Consider the following 13,293-nt stretch of genomic DNA (forward strand, 5'->3'; position numbering starts at 1 on the left):
GCAGGCAGCCTGCAGGTCCTTGAACTCACACCAGCCAGTCCTGTGAGCACCTCTACTAGATGACTACCCACCTTGAGACCAGCAGTCTTGCTGAACCCCAGGGTCTACTGCACAGGCCCCACTTCAGTGACACCCTCAGAGCTCACCAGATTCCTGCTCCTCTTGGTTTGAATGGACCAATCCACACTCAGCCTGGGGAGCCCACAGCACTTCACCCAAGGACTCATAAAGACCTGAACCACAAGTACTGGAGCTTTCTCTGCTTGGTCCTACCCTTGACCTAAGAAATTCCTGCCCTAGAACCTCCTCTCCTGAGAGGTCTCAGGTGTGCTGAGTGTGAGGGCTGAAGCTCAGGGATCCTGAGTGTGGGTCTTTGGGGAGAAGCATCAAAATAAACAGGGAACTTGCTGAAGACTCATTTCATGGCCCCTCTTCAGACCTGCAGATTTATAACTTCTTAGAGTGGGGACTTGACCTCGAGGGGTTCATATTCACTGAAATGGTTCAGAAAGAACCTTGTAAGTGGTTTCAACCCGGTTTCCTATCAAGATCACCTGACCAGTGTTAAGCGATAACCTCCCCACAAAGTTCTGTCTTGGTCCTGTGGGAGCATCAGTGTGGTGTGTAGGAAGTGCCCCAGGGGACTCTAAGGGGAGGCCCGGGTTAAGGACGTGGCTCCTGGTCCATCTGTGAGAGCTGAGGCCTGGCTTCAGTCTGAGGAGAGGCTGCAGGAATGGTCTAGCTGGATTTGGACCAGGGAAATCAGTCAGCTTACATCACCTGTGTGAGCAGAGGGTTAGGAGCTCTCTCTGAGGAGAAAAATCAAGAAATAAGTTGAAAGGCTGGTCTCCAGGTAGGAAGTAATTGTTCCTGAATCTCTCCTGAGACAGGACAGGAGAGGTGGGTCTTTTCAGCTTTTCAAGGTTCTTCTGTCTGTAGGTGAAGTAGTTGCAGGTTAAAGAGCTGTGCAGTTGCCTTTGAAGGTATATTTTCAATATGCAGAGATGTGTTTGCTACATCACATCCTCAGAGAAGACAGAGCAGGAGGAAGAAGAGGAGGAAATGACAGTTCTGTCCTGGGTCTGGGGCTGCGTCTGCTTTTCCCCCTAAAATGCTTGAACTGAGGGAACCTGCAAACCTTTAGTTCTCTGCTTCTAATTTTTCTGCCTGGGGAGTTGGTTATCAACTTCTTATTTTTTCCTTTTCTTGTCATAGTGAGGACCAGCTCTTTAGATCACTTCTCCCTTGTGTCTGAGAACTTTGTCTCCCTTGTCTGTGTCCTGGCTTTCTTTAGAGCATGATGAATTCTCAAGCTGAATGAGTGACGTTCAACTGGTGAAAATATTCCCTTTGTGAGAGATCAACATGGGGAGGCATAGGTTCTGAGATTCTCATTGGCATGTGGTTCAGTTTGGGACCTTAGAGAAGCAGGGGAAATTAGGGATCAATTTACATATATATGCAACTTGACACATTTAGAACAGGATTGAGAAATTGTCCTCATGAACAGAATTACCTCAGTGGCCCAAAATTCCACAGAAAGTTTGGGGAATAGAAGGAGAAAAGTATGAGACCTTTGTCTATATTGGTAGAAAGGACACACTCTTAAGTGCAGTCTTAGGATACAGAACATGGAAGTTGTATAAGAAGTGAATTTTGTATAAAACTGATATTTTTCAGGATTCAGATCACTGCTAACATTTATCCCACTACACCTCACGTTCCGTGGTTCAGGTGCTTCTGCAATATTGTGATATTGTGAACTGTGATGTTCCTGCTTTTTGACTTTCATAAGGATTTTTGAAAGATTTAGTGAGGGATGTGTATAAGCTGCCAAAATTAATGTAGCAAACTGCGCCTTCTTAGTTCCCTTTGCTTTGGAAAATGAACACTCACCTCTGTTTAGTAAGGTTCTTGCATTTTGAGAATGGAGGTTTTCATCACTCAAGCCCAGGTCTGATCATTTCCATTGGTAATACACTCCACACTCATTTTCCAGACAGAATTCTTATCACATCTTTGTATTTTCTACAATATTTACAAGAATGTTATTACTTATGAATCTTTAAATGTTATATCTAAAATATAATGCAACACAAATGATAGAGATTTTGAAAGGACTAAAAGATTCAGAACCAAGAGCTCTAATTTTGTCATTATGTGTTTTTACACCCTAGTGTATTTTAAAGATACAGAATATTGCCACAAATAAATTATAAGATTTAAGCACAGAAATCTATTCCTGATTTTATAAACATGAATCATTTTTCTCCCAACTAGTATATGTTTGTGTGCATGAAAATGTTAACAGTATATGACATTTTTTCTGTTTTTGATACTTTTGCCAGTTACCTCTACTGGTAAAACATCCATTAGAGTGGTCTCTGCGTTCAGTTCAATCCAGTTGCTCAGTAAGGTCTCTGTGTTGACTTAATTCTTTTTACATAAAATCGAGCTCAGATCCAATGAAGTAAATCCCAAGCTCTACATTTTCTGAATATTTGATCAAATATTCCAAACAATTTTGAACAGCAATATTGTTTAATCTAAAATTATTTATGTGGCTCATTCAAGATTACAAAGGAAAAACTTAGAAAGTTATATAGAAATGGTCAGAAATGGTTCAGAACTGGTCAAAAGGGTTGTTCTCTCTGCTTACTAATCTAGTAAACCTGTAAAATCTGTACAGCGCATAAAGTTCAATAACTATGGATTTGTACCTGGCTCTTTTCAGTTCAGTTCAGTCACTCAGTTGTGTCCAACTCTTTGCCACCCCATGGACTGCAGCACATCTGACAATCACCAACTCCCAGAGCTTACTCAACCATGTATCCATTCAGTCCGTGACACCATCCAACCATCTCAACCTTTGTTGTCCCCTTCTCCTCCCGCCTTCAATCTTTCCCAGCATCAGGCTCTTTTCCAATGAGTCAGTTCTTGGCATCAGGTGGCCAAAGGATTGGAGTTTCAGCTTCAGCATCAGTCCTTCCAATGAATATTCAGGACAAATTTCCTTTAGGATGGACTGGTTGGCTCTTCTTGCAGTTCAAGGGACTCTCAAGAGTCTTCTCCAACACCACAGTTCAAAACCTTCGATTCTTAGGCGCTCATCCTTCTTCACACTCCAACTCTCACATCCATACATGACCACAGGAAAAACCATAGCCTTGACTAGACGGACCTTAGTCGGCAAAGTAATGTCTCTGCTTTTGAATATGCTATCTAGGTTGGTCATAACTTTTCTTCCAAGGAGTAAGCATCTTTTAATTTCATGGCTGCAGTCACCATCTGCAGTGAATTTGGAGCCCAGAAAAATAAAGTCTGACACTGTTTCCACTGTTTCCCTCTCTATTTCCCATATAGTGATGGGACTGGATGCCATGATCTTCGTTTTCTGAATGTTGAGCTTTAAGCCAACTTTTTCAATCTCCTCTTTCACTTTCATCAAGAGGCTTTTCAGTTCCTCTTCACTTTCTGCCATAAGAGTGGTATCATCTGCATATCTGAGGTTATTGATATTTCTCCCAGCAATCTTGATTCCAGCTTGTGTTTCTTCCAGTCCAGCGTTTCTCATGAAATACTCTGCATAGAAGTTAAATAAGCAAGGTGACAATATACAGCCTTGACGTACTCTTTTTCCTATTTGGAACCAGTCTGTTGTTCCATGTCCAGTTCTAACTGTTACTTCCTGACCTGCATACAGATTTCTCAAGAGGCAGGTCAGGTGGTCTGGTATTCCCATCTCTTTCAGAATTTTCCACAGTTTCTTGTGATCCACACAGTCAAAGGCTTTGGCATAGTAAGTAAAGCAGAAATAGGTGTTTTTGTGGAACACTCTTGCTTTTTCCATGATCCAGCAGATGTTGGCAATTTGATCTCTTATTCCTCTGCCTTTTCTAAAACCAGCTTGAACATCAGGAAGTTCATGGTTCACGTATTGCTGAAGCCTGGCTTGGAGAATTTTGAGCATTACTTTACTAGCATGTGAGATGAGTGCAATTGTGCGGTAGTTAGAGCATTCTTTTGCATTGCCTTTCTTTGGGATTGGAATGAAAACTGACCTTTTCCAGTCCTATGGCCACTGCTGAGTTTTCCAAATTTGCTGGCATATTGAGTGCAACTGGCAGCAGCCGGGAGGAGCCACCCCACATCTGAGGCCAGGGGCAACGGCCAGGAGGAGCCACCCTATGCCCGAGGCCAGAGGCGGCGCCTGAGACCAGGGGCAGTGGCCAGGAGGAGCAACCCAAAGTCCAAGGGGCTGTGGCTGAGTGGGCGCAGGAAGGCCTAGAGGAGCTATCTCACGTGGAATGTCAGGAAGGGCAGTGGTGTGGAGATACCCCTCATCGAAGGTAAGGAGCAGCAGCTGCACTTTGCTGGACCAGCTGTGAAGAGATACCCCACTCCCAAGGTAAGAGAAACCCAAGTAAAATGGTAGATGTTGCAAGAGGGCATAAGAGGGCAGACACACCGAAACCATATTCACAGAAAACAAGTCAGTGTACTCACACTAGGATCACACCCTTGTCTAAGTCAATGAAACTAAGCCATGCCTGTGGGGCAACCCAAGATGGGCGGGTCATGGTGGAGAGGTCTGACAGAATGTGGTCCGCTGGAGAAGGGAATGGCAAACCACTTCAGTATTCTTGCCTAGAGAACCACATGAACAGTATGAAAAGGCAAATTGATAGGATACTGAAAGAGGAACTCCCCAGGTCAGTAGGTGCCCAATATGCTACCGGACATCAGTGGAGAAATAACTCCAGAAAGAATGAAGGGATGGAGCCAAAGCAAAAACAAAACCCAGCTGTGGATGTGACTGGTGATAGAAGCAAGGTCTGATGCTGTAAAAAGCGCTAGAGCATATTACTATGTAAAAAAGTATATTATTGTATACCATCAGACACTCTTCTCATTGAAAAATTAACTCTGTACTTGCTGTTTTCAACTTGGGTCACATTAGGAAGTCTTCCCACAGTCACATGGCATCTGTCCATTGTATTCCAGGGACGGCTGACATTCTGGGCTGTGGCCATAGACTTCACTCAAGAGTTAGAGAGTCAATTCCTAAGCAGGTTGATAAGAAGTCTGGGGGTCCCCAAGGAGGGAGGGGTCTGGAATTCTCAAGGAGAAGGAAAGGAAAGACATTTTTGTCTGCATTCCTTAGTCTTAGTCAATTACACAAGTCAGTTTAAACTCTGTACTAGGGATTGAAGCTGAAGGTGAAGTCGCTCAGTCGTGTCTGACTCTTTGCAACCCCGTGGACTGTAACCTACTAGGCTTCACTGTCCACAGGATTCTCCAGGCAACAATACTGGAGTGGATTGCCATTTCCTTTTCCAGGGGATCTTCCCGACCCAGGGTTCAAACCTGGGTCTTCTGCATCAAAGGCAGACGCTTTAACCTCTGAGCCACCAGGGAAGCCCCTGTACTAGGGATTATACAACAACAATGTATCCTGCTTGAAGACAGTTTCTCCTTCCTGAAAACCTTCTGGTTAATCCTGTTATTTTAAAATGTAAATTATGGGAGTGGGTCTAGTAAGATCTTTACAAACTCCAGACATTCTTTTGTTTCATTGGGATAACTAATTAAAAGGTATATAACTCCCTTGCTAACACTAGTGAGTGGGCGCTCTTTCTGCCCCCTTCTGATGTCTACGTCAGAAGCTTTCTCTATCTCTTTTCTACTTTCAGTTCAGTTCAGTTCAGTCCCTCAGTCGTGTCCGACTCTGTGCGACCCCATGAATCGCAGCACACCAGGCCTCCCTGTCCAACACCATCTCCCTGAGTTCACTCAGACTCAAGTCCGTCAAATCCGTGATAGCATCCAGCCATCTCATCCTCTGTCGTCCCCTTCTCCTCCTGCCCCCAATCCCTCCCAGCATCAGAGTCTTTTCCAATGAGTCAGCTCTTCACATGAGGTGGCCAAACTACTGGAGTTTCAGGTTTAGCATCATTCCTTCAAAAGAAATCCCAGGGTTGATCTCCTTCAGAATAGACTGGTTGGATCTCCTTGCAATCCAAGGGACCCTCAAGAGTCTTCTCCAACACCACAGTTCAAACGCATCAATTCTTTGGCACTCAGCTTTCTTCACAGCCCAACTCTCACATCCATACATGACCACAGGAAAAACCACAGCCTTGACTAGACAAACCTTAGTCAGCAAAGTAATGTCTCTGCTTTTGAATATGCTGTCTAGGTTGGTCATAACTTTTCTTCCAAGGAGTAAGCGTCTTTTAATTTCATGGCTGCAGTCAGCATCTGCAGTGATTCTGGAGCCCAGAAAAATAAAGTCTGACACTGTTTCCACTGTTTCTCCATCTATTTCCCATGAAGTGATGGGACCGGATGCTACGATCTTCGTTTTCTGAATGTGGAGCAGTAAGGCAACTTTTTCACTCTCCTCTTTCACTTTCATCAAGAGGTTTTTTAGCCCCTCTTCACTTTCTGCCATAAGGGTGGTGTCATCTGCGTCTCTGAGGTTATTGACATTTCTCCCGGCAATCTTGATTCCAGCTTGTGTTTCTTCCAGTCCAGCGTTTCTCATGATGTACTCTGCATAGAAGTTAAATAAGCAGGGTGACAATATACAGCCTTGACGTACTCCTTTTCCTATTTGGAACCAGTCTGTTGTTCCATGTCCAGTTCTAACCTTTGCTTCCTGACCTGCATACAGATTTCTGAAGAGGCAGGTCAGGTGGTCTGGTACTCCCATCTCTTTCAGAATTTTCCACAGTTTCTTGTGATTCACACAGTCAAAGGCTTTGGCATAGTCAATAAAGCAGAAATAGATGTTTTTCTGGAACTCTCTGGCTTTTTCCGTGATCCAGCGGATGTTGGCAATTTGATCTCTCATTCCTCTGCCTTTTTCTAAAACCTGCTTGAACATCAGGGAGTTCACGGTTCACATATTGCTGAAGCCTGGCTTGGAGAATTTTGAGCATTACTCTACTAGCATGTGAGATGAGTGCATATGTGCGGTAGTTGGAGCATTCTCTGGCATTGCCTTTCTTTGGAATTTGAATGAAAACTGACTTTTTCCAGTCTGTGTCCACTGCTGAGTTTTCCAAATTTGCTGGCATATTGAGTGCAGCGCTTTCACATCATCATCTTTCAGGATTTCAAACAGCTCAATTGGAATTCCATTACCTCCACTAGCTTTGTTCGTAGTGATGCTTTCTAAGGCCCACTTGACTTCACATTCCAGGATGTCCGGCTCTAGATGAGTGATCACATCAACATGATTATCTGGGTCGTGAAGATCTTTTTTGTACAGTTCTTCCATGTATTCCTTCCACCTCTTCTTAATATCTTCTGCTTCTGTTAGGTCCAGACCATTTCTGTCCATTATCGAGCCCATCTTTGCATGAAATGTTCCCATGGTATCTCTAATTTTCTTGAAGAGATTAATAAAATTCTATTACACAAAAGCTCTGACTGATCAAGCTTGGTCTCTGGCCTCGAATCGAATTCTTCTCCTTCAGAGGCCAAGAATCCCGGTGTCTTCTGTGGTTCAGCAACAGCCTTTCAAGAGGAGTGGGAGTGCCTGGACCTCGGTCAGCCGGAATTGTACAGGGACCTGATGTTAGAGAACTATGGGAACATGGCTTTCTCGGTGAGAACAGCTGCCTTCCAGAATCCCTTATCAACCCTCAGGATTTTGGTTCCTTCACTTGTAGACGGTCTCCTGGAATTGTCTGTGTCCTACGAAAGAGTTTTCTATCTCTGCTTTTGAGGAATAAATGGGAGTTGGTGAGAATAGGCAGAAAGCTTCCTGATGACTCACATGATTCTAACCTTCCTCTTTCTTGAGCTCTCTGCCTCCTTTGCTCTAGACTAGAGGTCACTCTCTCAGTTTACTGGTATAAAATCATGCTGCCTTCCTCATCAAGACAGAGGTCAACTCTTACTTTTGACTGAGTGTTATTCTGATGGAGATCTTAGGATCTGGGTTTTAACTATTGCCTACTACAGTAAATGTGCTTTCTATACAGTTTTTTGGGAAGTCACGTCCTGGACTCTCTTCACATTCTACAATGCCTTCCTCTCTCCCGAGACCACAATGTTGTTCAGTCGCTCAGTCATGTCCGACTCTTTGTGACCCCATGGACTGCAGCATGTCAGGCTTCCCTCACCAACTCCCAGAGCTTGCTCAAACTCATGTCCATTGAGTTGATGATGCCAACAAAGCATCTCAGCCTCTGTCACCTCCTTCTCCTCCTTTCCTCAATCTTTCCCAGCATCAGGGATTTTTCCAATGAGTCGGCTTTTCCCATCAAGTGGCCAAAGTATTGGAGTTTCAGCTTCAGCATTAGTTCTTCCAGTGAATATTCAGGACTGATTTCCTTTAGGGTGGACTGGTTTGATCTCCTTGCTGTCCAAGGGACTCTCAAGAGTCTTCTCCAGCACCACATTTCAAAAGCGTGAATTCTTTGGCACTCAGCCTTCTTTATGGTCCAACTCTTACATCCATACATAACTACTGGAAAAACCATAGCTTTGACTAGATGGGCCTTTGTTGGCAAAGTAATGTCTCTGCTTTTTAACATGCTGTTTACGTTTGTCATTGCTTATCTTCCAAGGAGGAAGCACCTTTTAATTTCATGGCTGCAGTAACCCTCTGCATTGATTTTGGAGTCCAAGGAAATAAAGTCTCTCCCTGTTACAACTGTTTCCCCTTTTATTTGCCATGAAGAGATGGGACTGGATGCCATGATCTTAGCTTTTTGAATTTTGAGTATTAAGCCAGCTTTTTCACTCTCCTCTTTCACTTTCTTCAAGAGGCTCTTTAGTTCCTCTTTGCTTTCTGCCATCAGGGTGGTGTCATCTGCATATCTGAGATCATTGATATTTCTCCTGGCAATCTTGATTCCAGGTTGAGCTTCATCCAATCTGGCATTTTGCATGATGTTATCTGCGTGTAAGTTAAATAAGCAGGTGACAATATACAGCCTTGATGTACTCCTTTCCCACTTTGGAACCAGTTGATTGTTCCATGTCCAGTTCTAACTGTTGCTTCCTGACCTGCATACAGATTTCTCAGGAGGCAGGTCAGGTGGTCTGGTAGTCCCATCTCTCACAATTTTCCACAGTTCATTGTGTTCCACAGAAAGCCTTTAGCATAGCCAATGAAGCAGAAGTAGATGTTTTCTGGAATTCTCTTACTTTTTCTCTGATCCAGCGGATGTTGGCAATTTGATCTATTGTTCATGTTTTTTCTAAATCCAGCTTATACTTCTGGATGTTCTCAGTTCACATACTGTTGAAGCCTAGCTTGAAGGATTTTGAGCATTACCTTGCTGGCATGTACAATGAGTGCAATTGTGCAGAAGTTTGAACATTCTTTGGCATTGATCTTCTTTGGGATTGGAATGAAAACTGACCTTTTCCAACCTGTAGCCACTGCTGAGTTTTCCAAATTTGCTGGCATATTGAATGAAGCACTTTAACAGCATCATCCTTTGTAATTTAAAATAGGTCAGCTGGAATTCCATCATCTCTACTAGCTCTGTTTATAGTGATGCTTCCTAAGACCCACTTGACTTCTCACTCCAGGATTTCTGGCTCTAGGTGAGTGGTCACACCATCGGGATTATCTGGTGTGATAAGATCTTTTTAGTATAGTTCATCTGTGTATTTTCACCACCTCTCCTTAATAGTCATGTCCAACGCTTTGTGACCCCATGGACTATACAGTCTGTCGAATTCTCGAGGCCAGAATACTGGAGTGGGTAACCTTTCCCTCTCCAGGGGATCTTCCCAACCTTCCTAGGGTTCGAACCTAGGTCTCCTGCATTGCAGGCGGATTCTTTACCAGCTGAGCCACAGGGGAAACTCAGTACAGTTCGTCTGTGTATTTTCACCACCTCTCTTATTATCTTCTGCTTTTGTTAGGTCCATACTGTTTCTGTCCTTTATTGTGCCCATCTTTGCATGAAATGTTCCCTTGGTATTTCTCTTTCTGTTTTTCCCTTTTTTGGTTAATTTTTATTTTCTATCGGAGTAGAGTTGATTTCTGTTTTGTTTGTTTTAGGTTTATGAGAACATGATTCAGTTATACACAGATGTATGTCTATTCTGTGTATCCAGTCGACTTCCCTGTGCTATTTGGTAGGTCCACTGGCATTATCTATATGGTAATAAATAGTGTGTTTTTGTTCATCGCAACCTCTCAAGGTCTCCCTGCCACTACATTTTTTTTTTTAAGTCATAAGTTGGGTTTCTAAGCCTGTGAGTCTGTTTCTGTTTATAGTTAGTCAATCTGTATAAATGTATAGATTCCCCCTCTAAGAGATACTTCTTCTTTCATCTCTGACTTCACTGAGTATGATGAATTCTCAGTCCACCCATGCTCCTGAAAATGTCATTCATTCATTCATCCTTTTGGATGGCTGAGTGCATGCCAGTGTTTAGAAGGACACCTGACTCTTCATTTCTCTATAGATGGAACTTCGGTGGATGCTCTGTCTTAGATATTGTCAATAGCACTGCCCTGAAAATTGAGGTGCAACTATCATCTTAAATCATGATTTTCTCTGGGTGTAAGGCAAGGAGTGGGCTTGCCAGATCATGTGGTATGTCTATATTTAGTGTTTTAAGGAATTTCCATACTCTTTTCCTTGTGGCTGCACCCACTCAATTACACTCCCGCCCACAGTATAGGAGAATTCTCTGTGACCCTTTCCCTGAGCAGCAATTAACCTTTGTAGGACACAGAGGATTCCTTTGTAGACCTTTTGGAAGATGGATATTCTGTGAGGTGTGAGGTGATACCTCATTGCAGTTTTGATTAGCATTTCTCTAAAAGTGATCCTAAGCATCTTTTCATGTGTTTTATGGCCATCTGCATGCCTTCCTTGGAGACATATCCATTTAGATGTTTGTGGTTTTTCTATTGGATTGATAGGGTTTTTTTTTGTTTTTTTTTTGCAGCTTTATCATGAGCTGCATGAGCAGTTTGCATGTTGGGAGATGAATTCATTATTTTAAACATCTGATGCAAACATTTATTTTCCCATTCTGAAGGCTGTCTTTTTCTTTCCTTTAGGTTGCCCTTGCAGTGCAAAGCTTTTTAGATGATGAGGTGCCTTTTTAAAGTTTTGTTTTAGTTTTAATTATTCTAAGCATAGATTGAAAAAGAACTTCTTGTGATTCATGTCAAAGTGTGTTTGCCTATATTTTCCTCAAGAGGATTAGAGTAATCTTCTGTCCATTTAACTCTTCAAGCTATCTGGATTTTTTCTTCTGTAAGCAGTTAGGGAGAGATGTAATTCTTTCCCTTTCCCCTTGTTTAAGGAAGCTTCTCCCTGTCCATCCTGACTGTTAACAGCTTACATTGCCAGCATCAGTGGAGGAGACTTCCCATGTCTCCACGTCCTCTCTGCCATTTTGTTAGTAAACCTTAGGACATAGGCCACTCTGAGCTGGGTGAGGTGAGATGTTCTTGTAGTTTTGATTTTAATTTCTTTAATAACTGGCAATGTGAGCATCTTTTCTTGGGTTTCATAGCCACCTAGATGTCTTCTGGGGAGAAATATCCATTTAGATCTTTGCCCTCCGCCACTTTTTTAACTGAACAGCATGGGTGGTTTGCGTGTTTTGGGGATGAATTCCTTATTTTCACCTTGGTTGTAACATTTTTTTCTCCTGAGGGTTATTTTGTTTTTCCTTCAGGTTTCCCCTCCTTTTGATCTCTGGTTCCTCTGCCTTTTCTAAATCCAACTAGAACATCTGGAAGCTCTCAGTTCATATACTCTTAAAGCCTCGCTTGGAGAATTTTGAGGATTACTTTATTGGTGTGTGAGATGAGTGCAATTGTGCAGTAGTTGAGCATCCTTTGGCATTGCCTTTCTTTCAGATTGGAATGAACACTGACCTTTTCCAGTCCTGTGGCCACTGCTGAGTTTTCCAAATTTCCCTGCATATTGAGTGTAGCATTTAAACAGCATTGTCTTTTAGGATTTGCAATAGCTCAGCTGGAATTTCATCATCTTCACTAGTTTGTTCATAGTGATGCTTCCTAAGGCCCACTTGACTTTGCATTCCAGGACGTCTGGCTCTAGGTGAGTGATCACACCATGATGGTTATCTTCAGTTCAGTTCAGTTCAGTTCAGTCGCTCAGTCATGTCCGACTCTTTGCGACGCCATGAATCTCAGCACGCCAGGCCTCCCTGTCCATCACCAACTCCCGGAGTTCACTCAGACTTGCATCCATCGAGTCAATGATGCCATCCAGCCATATCATCCTCAGTCGTCCCCTTCTTCGCCTGCCCCCAATCCCTCCCAGCATCAGAGTCTTCTCCAGTGAGTCAACTCTTAGCATGAGGAGGTCAAAGTACTGGAGTTTCAGCTTTAGCATCATTGCTTCCAAAGCAATCCCAGGGCTGATCTCCTTCAGAATGGACTGGTTGGATCTCCTTGCAGTCCAAGGGACTCTCAGGAGTCTTCTCCAACACCACAGTTCAAAAGCATCAATTCTTAGGCGCTCAGCCTTCTTCACAGTCCAACTCTCACAACCATACATGACCACTGGAAAAACCATAGCCTTGACTAGACAAAGCTTAGTCGGCAAAATAATGTCCCTGCTTTTGAATATGCTGTCTATGTTGGTCATAACGTTTCTTCCAAGGAGTAAGCGTCTTTTAATTTCATGGCTGCAGTCACCATCTGCAGTCATTATGGAGCCCCCAAAAATAAAGTCTGACACTGTTTCCACTGTTTCTCCATCTATTTCCCATGAAGTGATGGGACCGGATGCTATGATCTTCGTTTTCTGAATGTTGAGCTTTAAGCCAACTTTTTCACTGTCCTCTTTCACTTTCATCAAGAGGCTTTTTAGCTCCTCTTCACTTTCTGCCATAAGGGTGGTGTCATCTGCGTCTCTGAGGTTATTGACATTTCTCCCAGCAATCTTGATTCCAGCTTGTGTTTCTTCCAGTCCAGCGTTTCTCATGATGTACTCTGCATAGAAGTTAAATAAGCAGGGTGACAATATACAGCCTTGACGTACTCCTTTTCCTATTTGGAACCAGTCTGTTGTTCTATGTCCAGTTCTAACTGTTGCCTCCTGACCTGCATACAGATTTCTCAAGAGGCAGGTCAGGTGGTCTGGTATTCCCATCTCTTTCAGAATTTTCCACAGTTTCTTGTGATCCACACAGTCAAAGGCTTTGGCATAGTCAATAAAGCAGAAATAGATGTTTTTCTGGAACTCTCTTGATTTTCCCATGATCCAGCGGATGTTGGCAATTTAATCTCTGGTTTCTCTGCCTTTTCTAAAACCAGCTTGAACA

General features: G+C 43.1%; 1 protein-coding gene and 1 non-coding gene across 2 annotated transcripts in view; one reads left to right on the forward strand and one right to left on the reverse strand.

The window, feature by feature from the left end:
* The window catches only part of LOC102186863 (zinc finger protein 345-like), a 43,441-nt gene that overhangs the window by 3,377 nt on the left and 26,771 nt on the right, over window positions 1-13,293 (forward strand).
* Window positions 5,347-5,418, reverse strand: TRNAQ-UUG. The gene has a single exon. It is a non-coding gene; the product is annotated as a tRNA-Gln (tRNA).

Source organism: Capra hircus, chromosome 5 (genome assembly GCF_001704415.2).
Source record: "Capra hircus breed San Clemente chromosome 5, ASM170441v1, whole genome shotgun sequence".
Lineage (NCBI taxonomy): Eukaryota > Metazoa > Chordata > Mammalia > Artiodactyla > Bovidae > Capra > Capra hircus.